The following is a 20328-nucleotide window of genomic DNA, read 5'->3' on the forward strand; positions in this document are numbered from 1 at the left end:
ATAGATTCTAAGCCCGGGAAGTATGTAGTGCAAATTGAGAGAGGGTGGGGTTCTGCGGTGGAGGAAGGTTTGGGAGTGTACGCATGTTTTCGGATTCTTTTGTTCAGGAGGGATTCGGGATAACCTCTTTTTAGGAGGGAACAGTGTAGACTTGAAAGGAAATAATCAAGGGAATCAGGGTCACTACAAATTCTGTGTCCCCTTGTGGATAGGGAGTAAGGAATGGAGCGTTTTGTGTGATATGGGTGGCAACTATTGTAGTGTAAGTATTGCTGTTTGTTTGTGGGTTTAATATGTACAGAGGTGTGAAATGTTTGGTTTCTTAATGTAACATTTACATCTAGGAAGGTGATTTGGGAGGAGGATACTGTAGAACTGAAGGAAATAGAGGACGAAGCATTGAGGTCGGAAATGAAAGCTTTCAGGGAATCGGTACCATATTGCCAGAGGAGGAAGATATCATCGATGTACCTGAGCCACAATAGAGGTTTCAGTGGTTGTTTTGACAGGAATTTCTTCTCTGCGAGACCAAGAAAGAGGTTTGCATAGGAAGGGCTGAACCTGCTACCCATGGCACAGCCCTTGATTTGTAAGAAGAATTTGTCGTTAAAGAAAAAGGAGTTGCGGGTGAGGATGAACTCGGAAAGACTAAGGAGAAAATCTGTGCTGGGTATGTGTGGCTCAGGGCGTTGGGAGAGGTAATGTTTGAGAGCGGAGAGACCTTCTGAGTGGGGGATCGATGTGTATAGGGATGTTGCATCTATGGTGGCCATAATGATCTCAGTATCTGGAGGGAGGGAGGTTGATTTTAGCCTTTCCAGGAAATGGTAAGAATCTTTGGTGTATGACGGTAGGGAATGGACTATCGGTTGGAGATAGTGGTCTACAAATGCAGAGATTCTTTCAGTTGGGGAGTGACGGGAGGATAAAATCGGACGACCGGGATTCCCAGGCTTGTGAATCTTTGGAAGGATATAGAAATGAGGGGTGCGTGGGTGGGGAGGGGAGAGGAGGTCCAGGTCTGAAGGAGATAGACCCTCATTTGGCCCGTTGGACACGAGAAATTCAATAAGTTCCTTCTGAAGTGCGGGGTTTGGGTCTTCGGGGATTTGCCGGTATGCGCACGTATCCGAGAGTTGCCTGTCAACCTCCGTTATGTAATCCGATCTATTTAAGACAACAACTGTTGAACCTTTGTCCGCGGAAGTAATGATGATATTAGGATCCTTAATTAGCCTTTTTAGTTCAGTGGATTCGGTTGGAGACAGGTTGGGTCGAGGATTTAGGGTCTTGAGGAAAGACGGGTTGGAAATTCTGGACAGGAGAAGGTTTATAAAAATTTCAATTGGATGATTTGGGGGGAGGGGATTGGGTTCTCGGGCAGAAGCCGGCTTGAATTTATGTAAGGCGTTGTGAAGGGGTCTGGAAACTTGCTGGAGTGACGGTTGGGAATCCCAAAATGCCTTCCACCGGAGATTCCGGCAGAAATGCAATACGTCCGCGAGGATTGTCACGTGGTTTACTCTGGGGGTGGGGGTAAAAGAGAGGCCCTTGTTCAAAAGGGAGGCCATATTTGGGCTAAGGGGTTTGGAAGAAAGGTTAACCACGTGGCTTGCGGCGTCCGTGTCTTCGTCTGGCGGGATGGGGGTGGTGGGTCTGGAGGGTCTGGAGCGGGGGTGTCTTTGGGGGAAAGGCCCTCGAGGGTTCGGTGGAGGCAGATTATACATGGAAGCAAGGTCCGGTTTGAAGAGGTGTAGGGGTGGGGGAGGAGGGGGGAGGGTGGCCAGGCTTAGCGGTAATTGGAGACCTTCTCGGAAGTGCGACATGCAGAGGTTGGAAAGTTTCCTGAGTAATTTTTGACGCCGACGTTGTAGCGAGCGCGCGGACGCCCTAAGAGTCTCTTCTACTCTGTGTAGGAGATGTGGCGCGGTCAAGGAAATGATTTTAATCAGGGAGTTTATTGAATTTTGATATGCGGCAATGAGATGATAGTACTGATTTCGTATAAAGTGACAGAGGAAAAATGAGTGTTGGAATGTTAGTATATTCAAGGAAGGACGCAGTTGGGGAGGTAAGCCCGAAAGTGGGAATTTTGTACGTAAACCATTGGGAATAATGCCTAATGTGATGCACGCCGAAAGAAACTCAGAGTGACCGGTGTATTGGGCGAGTTTGAAGGAATATTTTCTGATGTGGCGTAGCCATGAGGGGATGGGGTCAATGTTATTCATGTTGATGTATGCGACGGGGGATGGGATAGGTGTAAATTTGATAGGGGCGGTAAGAAAGAGGAAGAGGAAATCAAGGTAACACAGTGGTGAAAAGAGGGATAGGGCACACAGATAAAGGTGGTTGCGACTTACAGCCATTACCCTGTTCTAATTATATTTTCATCCCCCTTCCACCCCCATCACCTTCTACATTTTCCCCACCCTTCTAACGCTGCCCCTCCAAACCCGTCCCTTCGGAATTCCCTCCCCACCTTCCCCTTCCATCCATCGCTCCAGCCCTCGTATTCCCTTCAGTTCTGTCCCTCTCCTCCTTGATAAAGGTGGCAACGACCACCGAAAATTCGAAAAATAGTGAGTCTCTTTTTTTGTGTGTTTCTGTGTTTTTGTCTGTGTCCACTAGTGCTAAGTGTTATACATTATTATTCACGTCCGTGAGTCTTTCAAAAAGTGTTATATATATATATATATATATATATATATATATATATATATATAGACACACACGTTTATTGGACTCTGTACAGTGAGAGCTTCACTTGAAAATGATGAAGTGCATCGAAACTAATCGTGAATAAATCTTTATTTAGCGGAAATAGGCATTAGTCTTTGTTTCTTTCTTATATAATCAAATAATTAAGTCCAATGATTGGCTCCTGGAAAATCTGATTCCCTGCTGGCAATGCCAATGTCAGTATCGGGTTCCTTATTCAATAATTTGTTAGTTAGCGAAGCGGACAATATATATAATTCCTTAGTTAACCTGTTTCAGCAATGCCCAAATTGCACATACCAAAAACCTGTCGTAAGTAACTCAATCCTTTTTTATTTTTATTGAACCTGCTGAGAAACCGCAATGAATATTTCTTCAAAATGCGGACCTAAGTGCCATTTCTATTTCAATTTTTCCGACTACCGTAAGTCAGCTCGACTGCTTTTATTTGTCTGACGTTTTTCGAGTTGTGTCACCTAACTTCAATCAATTTACAAGTAACTTCTTGCTCTTTAATAACTTAATTTCAAACATTTTAATTACTCCACGTAATATGGGTATAATCCATTTTCTCTGGGTAGTATGTTTTGAACCTTTCGTTAATAAATGACCGAAACTCCAAAATGCTTCCTAGTAAGATAAGAAAAAATGGAAATAACTCTTGAATTTATTCAGCTTTGAACAATATTATTGAAATTGTTCCTTATTTGCCGTCCTTATTGTTTTTTTATTACTCAGTAGTATGAAACTCCGAGTCTCATAATTGCTCAACTTGCGCTCCCATATTCCATGGTGATCAAGCGTAGCCATATGTCTTCGAGGAAGATGGACGTGTTAGATGCCAAATAGTTATTAATGAAAAGCATAATATGTTCTTCGCACTCGAGAATTGGGGATTCGCAAGCGCTAACGAGAGCGAGAATTTGGAGTCGGCAATCTTTTCTGAATGAACGGCGTGAATTACTCGGTTAAGCAAGGAAATTGTTCTTTGGCCAGGCTTAAAATGGGAAAATTCTTACGAAACCGCAAAAAAAGGTTCAATTTCATAAATTAGCAGGCAGGGGAATATTAAAGCCCTTTTTGCACCCGCGCGTCTCATCCCCGATCCTCGTTCCCGGGATATCTATTCAGCTAAAGTGTCGCCTGCGACTCGCACCCCCACCTGCATCCTCCTTTATTGTTTTTCCTTTATTTTGCCGCTCTTCCGCTTCCTTCTCTTATATCCCGGACATTACCCGAAATTATTTTTTTGCCCATGCTTGCATAGTAATGGGAAATGCGCCGTTGTTCGGGAAACAATCGTGAGTTGGAAGAAGGATTGAGGTAATCTCCCGGGGTCGGCTTTCTCCGACTGCGGCGCTTCTATTTTTCATCGCGACCCCTGCTGCGTTCCCTTCTTCAAATCTTCGTCCTTTCCTTACACTCAATCGCCCTTCGCTCCCATTGCTTACGCCAAAATACGGCGAAGTCCATATATAATACATAGGCACTTCTCAACTATTGACGTATCGGATCGATTAAAGTTTTACTGACTCTCTTAAAAAGCATGTGGGCAAGGAATACTTGTACCAACTGGTTCAACGGTATGCTTTATGATTGTATCCTCGCTTTCACTGGTTCGAAGGAGAGTCTAGTATGATTTGTGTTTTTACACTCTGTAATTTTGCTCTTGATTGTATTATTTGGTATGCATGCTTTATAAACGTGGGTCGCAATTTTGTTCGGCTTAATGCCTCACTGGATGATGCTCTTAAATCAACTTAAACCTGCAACCAAGTCATGTGTACATATTGTTTTTATTATTTGCACACAAGGGGTTCTGGAAATCTTTGGGTTTTTAGAGGGGGAGAGCAAGTCGTTCGAGTCTTTTGGATTCGAGTCCCGCTTCGAGCGATGCAAATTCGTTAATGCTGATATTCAAGTCCATGGGAATCGCATTTTCAAGCGAAGAACAATCCGCAACACGCAACAGGGCTAAGGGGAGTGGAACCAGCTGATCTTAGACGTTATTTATATGTTTATTGAGAAAATATTTGGTTTAAATTGGAATATCTATATTGTAGAATTCTGCATGTCCGGGTTTTCACCGCGTTGTTGTTTGAAGCCGACAACAGTTTCGCCGAAGTTTCATCCGGCGTCTTCAGGTCGAAGATGAGGGACTCAGATTTTGGCCGTCCTTATATAGGTGGTCCCGTCCAAGTGCTGCTCTCTGATTGGTCCTTTTTCGGAGGACTCTCTTCCACGCGTTGTGGAGATGGTAGCCTTCATCTCTATTGAAATTCGCCGGGTGTTTGGCTATCTCAATAGCTTCTCTGATTAGGCGTGGGTAATATCTACTTTCTTTACTTATGATTGTAGCGTCATGGAATAGAATATCATGGCCGGGTTCACTCCATTTATGCTCGGAGATGGCCGAGAGGTGAAACTGTTTGTTCGTAGTAGACCGGAGGTGTTCTTTCATCCGAACTTTCATAGCTCGGCATGTTTCCCCGATGTAGGCTTTCCCACATGAACACGGTACTTGATAGACCCCTTCGTATAGGTCTTTCGAGATTTTGTCCTTCGGTCCGGGGAGCGCGTCCGCTATTTTCTTGGTGCAGTTGAATCTTGTCACCACGTCGTGCTTTTTAAGGATTCTGGCTATCTTCTCCGATGTTCCGGATACGAAGGGGATAGTCGCGTATGCCTTTGGGTCCGGTTCCGTCTGCTTGATTGACTTGTCAGAATCTCGACTTCGCCTTTCTTCCCTGGCGGTCCTTTTTAGGACCATATCGTTCCGATAGCCGTTTTGTTTTAGTGCTCTCAGGAGATGTTTCTTTTCAGCCAGCAAAGAATCGGCGTCAGAGATTTCATACGCTCTGTGAACTAGTGTGTCCACCAAAGATGTCTTTTGGAGCGGATGGTGGTGAGAGGTTGCGTTTAGATAACGGTCGGTGTGCGTCTTCTTTCTGTAAACAGCATGTCCCAGCTTCCCACAACTCTTCTTTTTGACTAAGACGTCCAGGAAAGGTAGTTGGTTGTCCTTTTCTACTTCCATCGTAAATTTGATGGAATGATGTTGTGAGTTGAGAAATTGAAGAAATTTCTGAAGTTCTGTTGCGCCGTGCTGCCAGATGACGAAAGTATCATCCACATATCTTAACCACATCCTAGGTTTTTTCTCGTACTGATTAAGGGTCTTTTCTTCAAAATGCTCCATGAACAGGTTAGCCACTACCGGAGACAGCGGCGAACCCATGGCTGCACCCTCTGTCTGCTCGTAGAATTCTTCGTTCCACAAAAAATAAGCATTCGTGAGGCAATGCTCCACCAGTGTGGGGAAGTCTTCCGGAATGCCGTTGGTGGTTAGGCCTCTGATGATCTCCACCGATTCCTTAATCGGGATGTTAGTGAACAGTGAAACAACATCGAAGCTCACCAATAATTCGTTGCTGTCCATTGTGATCTTTTTCAGGATGTCGATGAAATGCCCGGAGTTTTTTACGAATGACGATGTTTTTCCGACGTAGAACTGTAGAGATTGGGCCAGGTATTTCGCCAGTCCGTATGTTGGAGCATCGATCTGGCTGACTATAGGTCGGAGTGGTATCCCCTCCTTATGTATTTTCGGCAGTCCGTATAATCTGGGTGGTTTGGGAGCCGAAGAAAATAGTCCACGTTGTTCTTCCATCGGAATGAGGGATTTCTTTATTAGAGCTCTGGTGTTTCGCTCTATTTTTGCTGTCGGGTCGGTCTTGAGTTTCTTATACGTCCCGTCTTGGAGAAGTTCCGTAATTTTGCTCCGGTAGTCCTCTTTGTTGATTACCACAGTTGCATTCCCTTTGTCTGCAGGTATTATGAGAATGCTCTCATTTTCTTGCAGGTTCCTCAGAGCTCGTCTTTCGGCAGTTGTGATATTCGGAAAATATCTGCGCGAATCTGACCTTAGATGACGCTTGCACTGCGGTCCTATCCAAGGGCCCAAACTTCGCCATTGCTCCTACCGTGATACCGAGGGAGAAGATTATAACTGGGATCGAGTCGGCCATCCGAAAGCTTCCCAAGGGAGACGCTGATGATATAAGGGAAGAAGTAGCACTCATTCTACGCAACGCTAGACCACCTAAGTCTAATATCACAACTGCCGAAAGACGAGCTCTGAGGAACCTGCAAGAAAATGAGAGCATTCTCATAATACCTGCAGACAAAGGGAATGCAACTGTGGTAATCAACAAAGAGGACTACCGGAGCAAAATTACGGAACTTCTCCAAGACGGGACGTATAAGAAACTCAAGACCGACCCGACAGCAAAAATAGAGCGAAACACCAGAGCTCTAATAAAGAAATCCCTCATTCCGATGGAAGAACAACGTGGACTATTTTCTTCGGCTCCCAAACCACCCAGATTATACGGACTGCCGAAAATACATAAGGAGGGGATACCACTCCGACCTATAGTCAGCCAGATCGATGCTCCAACATACGGACTGGCGAAATACCTGGCCCAATCTCTACAGTTCTACGTCGGAAAAACATCGTCATTCGTAAAAAACTCCGGGCATTTCATCGACATCCTGAAAAAGATCACAATGGACAGCAACGAATTATTGGTGAGCTTCGATGTTGTTTCACTGTTCACTAACATCCCGATTAAGGAATCGGTGGAGATCATCAGAGGCCTAACCACCAACGGCATTCCGGAAGACTTCCCCACACTGGTGGAGCATTGCCTCACGAATGCTTATTTTTTGTGGAACGAAGAATTCTACGAGCAGACAGAGGGTGCAGCCATGGGTTCGCCGCTGTCTCCGGTAGTGGCTAACCTGTTCATGGAGCATTTTGAAGAAAAGACCCTTAATCAGTACGAGAAAAAACCTAGGATGTGGTTAAGATATGTGGATGATACTTTCGTCATCTGGCAGCACGGCGCAACAGAACTTCAGAAATTTCTTCAATTTCTCAACTCACAACATCATTCCATCAAATTTACGATGGAAGTAGAAAAGGACAACCAACTACCTTTCCTGGACGTCTTAGTCAAAAAGAAGAGTTGTGGGAAGCTGGGACATGCTGTTTACAGAAAGAAGACGCACACCGACCGTTATCTAAACGCAACCTCTCACCACCATCCGCTCCAAAAGACATCTTTGGTGGACACACTAGTTCACAGAGCGTATGAAATCTCTGACGCCGATTCTTTGCTGACTGAAAAGAAACATCTCCTGAGAGCACTAAAACAAAACGGCTATCGGAACGATATGGTCCTAAAAAGGACCGCCAGGGAAGAAAGGCGAAGACGAGATTCTGACAAGTCAATCAAGCAGACGGAACCGGACCCAAAGGCATACGCGACTATCCCCTTCGTATCCGGAACATCCGAGAAGATAGCCAGAATCCTTAAAAAGCACGACGTGGTGACAAGATTCAACTGCACCAAGAAAATAGCGGACGCGCTCCCCGGACCGAAGGACAAAATCTCGAAAGACCTATACGAAGGGGTCTATCAAGTACCGTGTTCATGTGGGAAAGCCTACATCGGGGAAACATGCCGAGCTATGAAAGTTCGGATGAAAGAACACCTCCGGTCTACTACGAACAAACAGTTTCACCTCTCGGCCATCTCCGAGCATAAATGGAGTGAACCCGGCCATGATATTCTATTCCATGACGCTACAATCATAAGTAAAGAAAGTAGATATTACCCACGCCTAATCAGAGAAGCTATTGAGATAGCCAAACACCCGGCGAATTTCAATAGAGATGAAGGCTACCATCTCCACAACGCGTGGAAGAGAGTCCTCCGAAAAAGGACCAATCAGAGAGCAGCACTTGGACGGGACCACCTATATAAGGACGGCCAAAATCTGAGTCCCTCATCTTCGACCTGAAGACGCCGGATGAAACTTCGGCGAAACTGTTGTCGGCTTCAAACAACAACGCGGTGAAAACCCGGACATGCAGAATTCTTCAAGCCACCGCCGCGAAAATCTACGCAGCCATATCTATATTGTGTTTTGCATTAAAAGTGAAGGATATTTTCTTATGCATCCTCTTCCATAATTCGTGCATGTACTATCTTACTTTGCCTCATAATTGTTGTCAAAGCATTGGTTCCATCTGTTGTTCCCGAGGGCTAGGGGCAGGCATTGTCTAAAGGAATAAGGAGATGTTCTGTAATTGAGTCAAAATCCATAATAAATAAGGGAGGAATAGATGCAGGCATCAAAGAATAGTAGTAATGTTTTGCACGAGAGAAACGCGGATTTTGAGGGAGGGAACATTTATTATATTTGTATAATAAATTTTTACTATTAACTATTTTTGGAACCTATTTTCGGGTCCCAATTTTAGTTGGAGTTAATTAATTTGCCATAGGTCATTTGATGAAAGGGAAAATAAGGTTTCAACAGTGGGTTGAAAAGCGTTGTCAACATTTGCAATGATGAAAAAGCTTTAGAAAGTTTAATTGGCACAATGTTGATCCGTGAGGAAAAACAGCTTATTATTCATCAGCGCGAATATCTTCTTGGTGGAATTACTTGTCCCTAGTGCGAAAAAAATGCAATGATGGTACCTTTATAGTAAGGAAAAGTAAGTTAGATGGATCGAAAAACCTAAGAGCAATTTCTCCTCCTGAGTATTTCGGAAAAAGAAGCTGTTAAATTTAGGATTAAGATATTACAGGAGGTAAAATTGAACAAAAGCTTGAGATAAATATTGCATAGGGTATCTAGGTCATCTAGTTGCTCTTCAGCGGGAGTATGAGAAATGATTTAATGACAGAATGAAAGTCTGTTGTGTTTTGTCGAATTGATTAAAAGATACGGCATTGGGAAGTGGGGAAGTTTGTTGAAAGGTTTAACAAAAATATACAGGGAATAAGTAGTTTCCGCATGCTCTAAAAGCGATACATGAAATTAATAAGTCGGTGAATGGGGGGCTGTGGAGATTGGTTGAAATGAAGCGCTGAGGTTTGCAAGGATGCGGATTTTACCGCGGCTCTTCAATATCTTAAAGCATAGGTCTGTGAGATGAGAAGTGCAGAGCGTATTATGTGAGAGAGTTGTTGAGGAAAACGTGTGCGTATTTTCTGAATGCCTGTGATGTATAATTGAAACTGAAACCTAAAGAAGCCTACGGGAACCGAGATTTTGCTTTCTTCAGGTAGTACGATGAGAAAACATTCATGTGGTGGGGTTAATGCTTCGAAAGCAAAATTGATGGTGCTTGTATAGGAGAATTGAAGATCAAATGCATATTTTGGTTCATCTTGGCTGAATGATTGCGAGATATGGTATGATGGCAAAATGCGGTTATTTTAATGTGTGCGAAAGACAAGAAAATATTTTTGGTGACATGTGACAGAAAAACTGAATGTTTGACTACAATTAAAATAAATATTTCTACCTATACTGCGTCATTTATATGTGGAGTGAAACTTATGTCTTCCGGTTAAGAATAAATGTATAAAATGCACTTCTGAGAGTACTTGTGGTAGTGTTGGCTAAAAAATTAGTTAAGCACTAGGATTTGTAATGCGTGGGTTATGAAAAATTTGGTTTGGGCACACCTCTCATGGATACATGTGAAGGAATTTCCTACTCTGCTGAGAGGATAGATATGGATCGTCTCGCCACAAAGGTATCCAGGTATAATTACAGTGGAAGGAGTTTGACTCAGTCAGTCATGATTGTAACTAGTCAAAGAAAACCTTAAGACTGAATAAATTTTGGGTCATGGGAATCGAAGAACATAAAAGAAAGTGTGAAAACAATACATTTTCAAATAGATCATATATTCTAACCAAAAAACAAACTTATTTGCATAATTCCAAAAAACTGCGGGAGATGCCGGGACTTTTAACGGAGTCATTTGCTAATATGGATTGCAATGCAACAATTTCAGAGTGTAAAAATCATTCCCATTGACCGGGATCCCGGTCAAAGCGAATGATTTTTACACTCTGAAATTGTTGAATTGAAACTTTTGGTGCTTCACGGTCATGAATGTGCACCGCGAGAAAGGTGCTGCATGTACGTATTTTCATCGCCCTTATTGTGTTCATTTTATTTATCTTGTATGTCAGAATTTATTGCTTTTCGCTGGAATATTTTCTGGAAGTTTTCATGGAAGTGCACGCTTGCACTGCTAGTTTTCATTTCTGTTGAATAGAAAATACGGTGTGGTCTCTTTAAATATTAATACTGGCATTAGACCCACAAAATATGATCGCAAATCTTAGCAAGATTTAAAATAAATTGCTTTAAGACCTGTTATGAGGAGAGGCTGGCCGAAGACTGATTTATTGACGAGAATCAAAATCTGGATTGCCAAAGCCTAGAAGTGATCACAAGGTCAAAGAAAGGTATCCTGGTGGAAGAGGTGACCGAATTTTCATCAGAGGGCCCAAAAACGATCCAAGCAGTAATCAATTCTTTAATTTTCTCCAATAATTTCGTGAATTAAGGAACATTTAAAGACAGTTAAGAAGTGAAATTCACTTTTCTGCCTTCATTCTTTATTTTATAGAAATAATCAGAAAGATTGACTCCGTCCAGGGTAGCCAACTCTTCCTTCTTAAAACTTTCCTTTAAGTGTTAACGGTACATTTGCGTGTGTTCAAATATGTGTATATTTATTACGGGCATTCAAATGAAAACTGAACACCTGCCATTATACTGCCATCGCTCCGGTAGGAGGACTGCATAGTGAGAACTCACAGGCGCAAGCATTTGTTGGGTTATAATGCTTGTGGGTGCGTGGACTGATCTAGTTTGGTCGTGCGTTTTATAGAATAATCGGGGCTCTCGGTTGCATAAACCCCCCTCAGATTTCAGTTTGATTTACGTTTGCTCGATGGCTCAAGCGGTTAATAAATCAGCCCGGCACGACTAAGGTCCATGGTTCAAGTCCCAGTCAAAATAACGTTTTTACACTTGTTATTAGCTCATTGATTGTGTTGCGTAATTACATATATAAAGAAACTTATATAGTTTGTACATGTCTCCATGTGGTTTGAGACTGAATTCCACATATCTTCGTGAGTGGCTTTAACCTAGTGTTAACCAGAAATATTTTCTCCTGCGCTCTCAAGTCGAGTACCAGTGTTCTCTTTTGTTCTATCAATATTCTGTTCATTTCTGATATTATCCTCTTCTGACAATGGAAATCAAAAAAATGTCTACCCTTCTCAAAAACGGCAATATCGAACAGTCATTCCTGTCAATCCTAAATTGATTGACACGCTAGACCCCGATGTACATATTATTTCAGGGAGTCTAGCCTGAGAATCCCAATGGGGAGACTCGTTTTTCTCCAGAATGTTTATCGAATGTCGACGTTATCATCTGTTATTATGTTAAAGAGTCAAATAAATTGAGCGCCAGGGAATATTTTGGGAATAATAATGTATTTCCTTCAGCCACTTTTCGTATCTTAGTAGAGCACCCTCTAAGAATAACTTTTAGACGCTTGAAGTGAACTACGCAGGGCTGTATCCAGTCAGTCTCCGCTTTACTCATTGTGAGTTCTTCAGCGCTCTCTCGATGTTCCTGTAGCCAGGCATTCCCAGCATTTTTTTCCGTTTTCCTCGACTCCTTATTTTTCGAGTGCTTTCATAAATCTTCATCCCCTTCTTTGCATTCCACGCCGCCATTGTATTTCTGAGTCGTTCTCCTTTAACACCAGCAAATATATTGTCATTAATTTTTGGAGTTAAAATTCATAAATTATCCGCAGTGTTTTGCAATATAAATATGAAGCATGATGAATATTTTCAGAAAATTAATAACGTTAAATATTTTTGGTGTAAAGTTTTGGATAGTATTTCATGGACGCATAAGTTTTGTAATTACAACAGATCAGCTGGTGTTGAACTATTTTAACATGTTACTAACCCTCTTCTTCAATACGGTATGAACAATTTTCTAATAATCGTTTCTTTTCTAGGTAAGCTCCACGGTTTACGTTTATTGGATGTGGAAATATGACCTTATAATGGTGAGTTAACGCTGGAACTCGGTTCTTTATATTTAAATTCAACGAAGCTGAAGTACTGGGTTGGCTGAATTTAAATTGGTGCATAAGCCCCTATTTATTCTAGTGCACTTATCAAATATATGGTTTTGGACACTTTATATGCGCATTTGAATGCTTTTAATTTGTATCATCCACGTTTTTCATGAGCCAAAAACTGTAGAGGTTGAAGGAAGGCAAAATATTGAGAGGGGGTGTGGTGGTGTAAAAGAAGGAATATGTGTATGAGTATTTTGTCCAAATTTATGGGTTGGGAGAACTGTTGGTTAGGAATTTCTACTCATGCAAATTAATATTCTCCGCAAAGTTACATGAAATTAAGATCAATTGGTTGCTAAAACTCGTTATTTAGCCATAATATAGTCTTGGCTTTATTAATGCATGCATGGTAGAACGTGCTGAAAGACCCTTGTATCACTGAAAGTCAACTTGCCACCTTGGAGGTAAACTAGGGGTCATTTTCCAGAAGAAAACAGAAACCGGGCTGATACCGAATGTGTTCTCGATAAGAATCGACTAGCAGGAGGAGGGTGACTATATCTCTCTCGTGTTTGTCGGTCGCCATTATAAAATTCTCTTATCCTAGGAAACAAACGCAATACCACCATCCCACTGATCTCCATGTTTAATGTTCAGGCGAGCCAAGTCACAAGGGTTCAGATTCATACGCTCCTTTTCAATCGGGACATTATTTCCAAGGGAGGGCTTACCCTTTGCCATCTTTGGTATAACCTTTCATCGCATATTTTGCAGTATATTTTTCCAGTTTCATCCTTTTTGAGTTCGAATAATATTATTCCCCATTCTCCTTTCCGCTGTGATATATTTTCCCGATACACAATTCCTCGTCTTCGTCGTCGCATATTCTTTTCCTTCCATTGTCATTCTTCCTTTTCGAATAAATTTGCCGCCTCCGTCTTCGCCACAAATATTTCGGTTTCGCGCTCCGTTTTTTATTTTGGCAGGTGGGAGGATGGGGAAGGAGGAGGCCTTTCTCGTTCCCGCCATTTTGATTTTGGAGCGCTTCTCGACTTCGTGCGAAACCCCGATTGCGTATTTTCGAATGTTATACCTCATTACCGAATTGAAAATGTGATTTAACATGTAGTTGTTTCCATTTTCGTCCTTGTGGTAAAGTATTCTATGGGGGCATTGCCTTATAGTCCCTTTTTAATGTATGTTAGTGTATATTTATGTAATTTTGCGTTACTGTCATGAAACATGAAGTTTAAACACAATTTTGAGATATGAATACCTGCCCGCTTCAGAGTCAACTTGATGATATTATGAGTGTTAATAGTTAATACTGATCTTCATCTCATATTTAATCATGTCGCGATTGAGTTTAAGTATATATTGCAACAACCAAGTCCGAAGTTAATTATCAAAGCATCCCATCGCGTCACTCAACGGCGGAAAGAACACATTAGCGAAAGTAATATTTCATCATTATTTTTGGCCATAGAAGTAATGTAGTCAGCCTTATTCCTACCTGCTATAGTCTATTTCATTATCATTGGCTGTATGTTAAATAGAAATTTTAAAGATACATCCGTACCAACTGTAAATTTAAGAGTTATTTATCCCAATATTCGTCTAAAATACCTCCAACGACATTCCATATGCGCCACCGTGCATGCAATTTATTCCTCGGCTTCTTATACTTAGTGCCATCATCCATTTCATATAATTTTCTTTCAGACAATGTAATCGGGAGATCAACTGCCATTACTAAATATATTTACTATAGTGACGGGAGTGAGACGTCTTTATTATTTCAAGAGCTGTATCGTTGATTCATATCAATTTAAACCTATAATATTGTGGTCGCTGAGTACATGATATGATCTATTTTACGTGTTGACGAAAAATAACATTATTGTGTCTTCAAGATCCGATTAGTTCCTAATCATGCGTTCAAATGCGTTACACCGATAACTAATATACACCCACAACTTATAGTAGACCCAGGTGCAAAACTGTTCCCATATTCAGCCCTACTTTCCTACCTTTATAAGTAACCAATGTCCTCCAATCCTATTAACACCTCCCGCAATATCCTATGTCAGATGAATATCGATTGGACGATACTCGTATTTATGTGGCGTCAAATTTGATCATTTGATATTCGTATATTTGGGTTAGATACATTTTAGTTTTATTTTATACGTTCGAAAATGTGATATTCAATATCTATTTTGATTTTTATTCGAATCTTCAAAGCCGTAAAATTAATCAAAACAATAAATATAGGTTTAAGATTTTTAGAGTGATGCTTTGATTCCGTTTATGTGAAATTCAAAATCCGTGCCCCTCAATGAAAATTGAAGATTATACCCACGATAAATTATAGATATTTTATTGAGAAAACCTAATCCTTTTATGGAAAATCTTGTTAAAATTGATCCTTTCTTTACCGACCCCGGAGTTATATCGTGAGTGATTGTAAAAGCTCATAGGTAACTACTGTAATTTTATTCAAATCCTTGTGGTTGAAAAATGCAGTTGGGAACTAAAATAGTTGTAAATTAAAAAAAAATATTATATCCCGTAATTCCGTAAACAGATTTTTTGAGGTGAGGGCTTCATTTTTAAATTTAAGTGGAATTTGGCGGAAATGATGAATATGCAGAGAATGGGCTTACAGCCATTTTTCAGGCATCGATTATATAATTATTACGTAACAACTTTAGATAAAATATGATTTGGGTGGTTGGGTATGATTTTTTTGAGATTGCGTATCGTGCACGGCAAGAATAAATAGCTCTGTCCGTGACAAGATTGCAAGCGTCAATTTGTTTAAATTTGATCGTGTTGACGATTATATTATTTTCAAAACCTATAATGGCGAATATATCAAGATACATTTGGAATTTGTTGCCAATTTTTTTAGGTTTTCATGTCTAGAAATTGTCCTAGTTAATTATTTATGCATTTAAGTCACCGGCGAAAGCAAGTACACAGCTAAAAAGTGTGTATCTTTGGTCAGTAAACTTAGAGAAATCAAATTTAATGGTGTCAGTTGGTCCGTATTATATTGACATATCAATGAGTGTCTGTGATTCTTGTCTTTCAAGTCATACCCTCCCTTACTTTATTGTTGCCATCGCATACACATAACTACTGAGTTGTTGGTTTACTGCGATCAATACTCCGCCAAAACGTTGAGGCCTGCATTTCCTGTAGATGATTGAACCTTTTGGAAAAGTCTCCCAGCCTGCTTTCTCTTCTGTGAGCCAACTTTCCGTTACTATAGCATTGTCTGTCTGACTTTATATCTGATCTTTTTTTTGTTTCGGTAAATTAATATGATAATATATATTCTGTCTTAAACTTTGTTTGTTGGCAGTGGGAATGCCATTGCGCATTGTATGGCTAGCCGTTTCTGATGACGATTTGCTTGATCATGAAGAGTTCTTTCTTTTCCTATTATTTGTATGCATACATATGTATGTGTCTGTATATGTATGTGTATATATATATAGTATATATATACTATATATACTATATATATATATATACTATATATATATATATATATATGTATATATATATATATATATATATATATATATATATATATATATATATATATATATATATATATATAATATACAAACAGGAAAACCTGCCAAGTGGCGAACAAATATCCATTCACATGGATATGGATAGAGCATCGCACCGGAAAGTTAAAAATCCGTGGTTCAAGTCTCGGCTGAGGAAATATTTTTGCACTTTTGATCTGCTCATTTCTGCCTTCCCTACCTTTATAGTGTTTGTCTTTTATGCATCTTTGTGTTCTTATCCCTTTTTCTTTATCTATGAACTTACTTAGTTTGCATTAAACTTTCTTCTACATGTGGAGTTAAGACGTTTTATTTTGACGGTATTCATCATGAAACAATGTCACTAAGTTACACCTGGAACGATTAGTTATACTTACTCCGAAGGATAAAATTTCTGGGTTGTTCCTGGAGCCCCAGTGTTGCCCCCGTTACCCTTTTGTTCAACGGGTCAAGAGGGCGTCGGCGGAAGGGGTCTGAATCCATCAGTGGAGAGCAATAGCTTCTCTCTCTTGGATGGCTTGTTTAATCCCTCGCCCGAAGATGCTCGCTCTTTTGGAGATCCGGCTTTGCGCCGCCGACGTATCCTGTTCCCGCGTATCTCGAGCCGCTGTGCCGCCTCACATAGCGTCTTAACACGCGAGCGAAAATTGCTCACCTGTGCACAGGGGCAATTCCTTTATGGAGCTCACCAGGGGAGCGGGGTAGGCGGACGAAGGGGGCGGGGGAAGGGCTTGCGTGGAAGGCAGAGGGGAAGAAGGGGCTCTCGGAAGGGGAAGGGAAGGGGAACATGGGTGGGGGTAGGTTTGGATGTGGCCGTCCAGCAGAAACGCTGCAGAGTAAAATAACGCCGGCCGTGAAATTTCCTTTGCGTGGCCTTAAGTGTTCCCCGTGCTCATTTTTAAAGGATTTCCTTTTTTCACCACCACTCCCTCGCCCTTATTTCCCTCTACCCTCCCTTTCATCCCGTAGTTCCCGTGTTTTAGTTGAGCAGGTAGTAACACGGAAAGTAATCGCTTTCCTTTTCCATTTTCCCCCGTCATGTTCTTTTCAATCCCGATTCCTTCCAGCCTGCTTTAATTTCTTTACGCCTTAAAAAAAATTAATCGTAATTTTTTAGTGGCTTGGGGCACACTCTGAGGCGGAAGTGCCGACGTAAAGGTTCCGAGATCGGTCCCTGTCGGTCGCGAAAGGGCTTCTTGGCCGAGCTGACCGAGGAGGTCGAAGTCTCAGAATGAAATGGAATAAAATATGTATAAATATGCATATATATATATATATATATATATGCACATAAATATATTTATATACATACTCATACACAAACACTGATATAGAAACGCAAAGAAAGGGCACTCGCATATGTAGTTGTGACGTTTCGATGGCTCAGCCGTCATCATTGGAATGCCGTTCTCGGGGGATGAGCGGAGAGGATATGTGTGGGGGAAGGGTGAGGGTAGGAGAGGTAAGGGACGAGGAGGAAACAGATAAGGGGTCGAAAGGTGATATGTAGGCGGCTATTGGATGGATTCAGTGGGCTTGATTCAGTCCGGGAGGTTTAAATGACTGGAGCACCCAGATATGCGCCATCTCGCGGGTTCTCATATCCATGCTACTAGCAGAATGTGGAAGGGTTTTAGTTATCGAATAAGAGAAGCAGTTTTCAAAAGATAGGTCGTGGGAAGCACTGTGGGTAGAGATAAGATAATTAGGAAGATGTGAGATGCATTGGAAAAGCGGTGGTATTTGATGTTGAGGGAAAGGGTGGTGGTGCATTCACCCACGTAGAAGGCAGGGCAGAAGTTACAGGAGAGGATTATCAGGAATTTTTTCTCTGCGAGACCAAGAAGAGGTTTGCATTGGAAGGGCTAATGAAACAGCCTCTGAAAGTTCTATTGTCGATCACATATATCGATGATATTTTCCTTCTCCGGCCACATGGTACTGATTTTCGACCTTAACCCCTCGTCCTCTTGTCTCCTTCAATTATACTGTTTCCTCCTCCCAAATTCACCTTCATTGATGCAAGCGTATCAATAATAGATAAAACATTTCACATTTCTGTAGATTTAAAACCGACCAAAAAACCACAATACTTACATTATAACAGCATCACCCATATCACTATAAAAGTTCCATTCCTTTTTCCTTTTGAATAAGAGAGAACAGAATCTGTAATCACCCCGACTCCCTTGACGGATTTCTCTTAAATCTACATATTCCCGCCTCCTACAAGGTTATTCTTTATCCCTCCTAAACCAAAGAATCTGAAGACATGCTTAAAACTGACATCACCACAGAAACCCACCCTCTTTCAATTCGTATCAAATACTTCCCTGGCCTAGAGTCCCTGACATCTATCCTAGAAAACCGCTACCCTATCCTCAAAAACCATAATTCCACTACCAACCTTTTTCCCAAATGACTCTCCCTTACTTTCAAATGTCCCAGCAAATTATCAGATCTCTTCAAATCAACCAATCCAATTCTTAAATCCCCGCCCCGTTCCAAAGCCTGTCTCATGCCCTGCAATAAACCTAGATGTAAAACATCTTTTTTTCAGAACCCAAATCCCATCCCTTTCCTACCAGTTTTTTAACTCACTCCTACCAATTCCCTTTTTCTCATTTACTTCCAGCTGTGTAGTAGTTTACCTTCTGAAATGCCAACTATGTCCTGCCTTTTACGAGGGTCATCAGGAAAGTAGTACCCGTTCGTGAAATAAAGACACAAAAGTAAATATTAACAAACATAAAAAATTTTATTTGAAAGAGGATACTTTAAACTACTTCTCAACATAATCTCCAAGCAAATTAAGGCATTTGTCATAACGTGTGACAAGTTTCTGTATTCCTGCTGCATAGTCCTTCGCCGCCAGCTCATTGAGATACGCGAGGGACCCATCTTGCACAAATTTTTGCATAATGCAGATGGTGTTTAACAATTTCATGAACAATTGTTCGAGAAACATTGGGAAAATGCTCACAGATGTCATCAATTGTGACGCGCCGATCGTTCCTCACGAATTCGTCAACTGAGCTCACCAGTTGGTCTGTAATGACAGACGGTCTCCCCGAACGCTCATCGTCGTGTGTGTTCCCCCTCCCCATGTTGAAGTTGCGACACCACCGCCGAACAGACGACTCGTCCATTACATTGTCTCCATACACCTCCTTTAATTGGCGATGAATATCACATGGGCGAACGTTTCTTGCATTGAGGAATTTAATCACTGCCCTCACTTCACAACTGGCGGCGTTCTCAATTTTTTTAAACATTGTAAACAATCACAGAAACAACACAGGCAATGCTAGCGTCACGCAACTTGGCTCAGAGAAGGCAGACAAGCCACTGAAGCTATCTGACCTCGTCCAGCGGCTACTCGCGTCGTCAGCACTTCATGCGGCACGAACGGGTACTACTTTCCGGATGACCCTCGTACATTAAGTGTTGATCATAGCTTGTTTGATTTAAAAGACACTTCTCGAGTTGAAATATTGAAAGGCAACATTCTTATTAGTACGATATCAAATGCGCTAAGGCTTGGCATCAGCTCGTAGTATTTTTACAACCGTTTTTTCCCTCAATATATTATATTTAAAATCTGATTTTATAGTATACAAACAAACTCGGAACTTAAATTAAAGTTCGCAAAGAACCCACTAGAAAATTGGATTTACATTCATTTCTTTGCGGTTAATTGTTTTTGTACGAGTAGAGTAATAGTAAACACTTGATGAAAGCATTATTTTTAATCCACTTTATGTGAGTATTTAGAATTCAGGTCTTCTACCTCATGAATTAATTAACAAGATTTTGATGTAAATTTGATTCTACTCTGCTTATTATAAATGATGGGAGATTCTAACTAAATTTCATTGTTATTTTTTCAGCTGAGTTATAATTTGAGTAAGAAAATATTCTACATTATGCTAATGAAGATTGGTTAAAAAATTAATGTAGTTCACCTTTAAATTGAGATCCGTCCCTGCAAAATTTGGAATAAAGATCTTTAATATCAATCAGCTA

The sequence above is a fragment of the Hetaerina americana genome, unplaced genomic scaffold (assembly GCF_022747635.1).
Source record: "Hetaerina americana unplaced genomic scaffold, ioHetAmer1.1.p SCAF_43, whole genome shotgun sequence".
Taxonomy (NCBI): domain Eukaryota; kingdom Metazoa; phylum Arthropoda; class Insecta; order Odonata; family Calopterygidae; genus Hetaerina; species Hetaerina americana.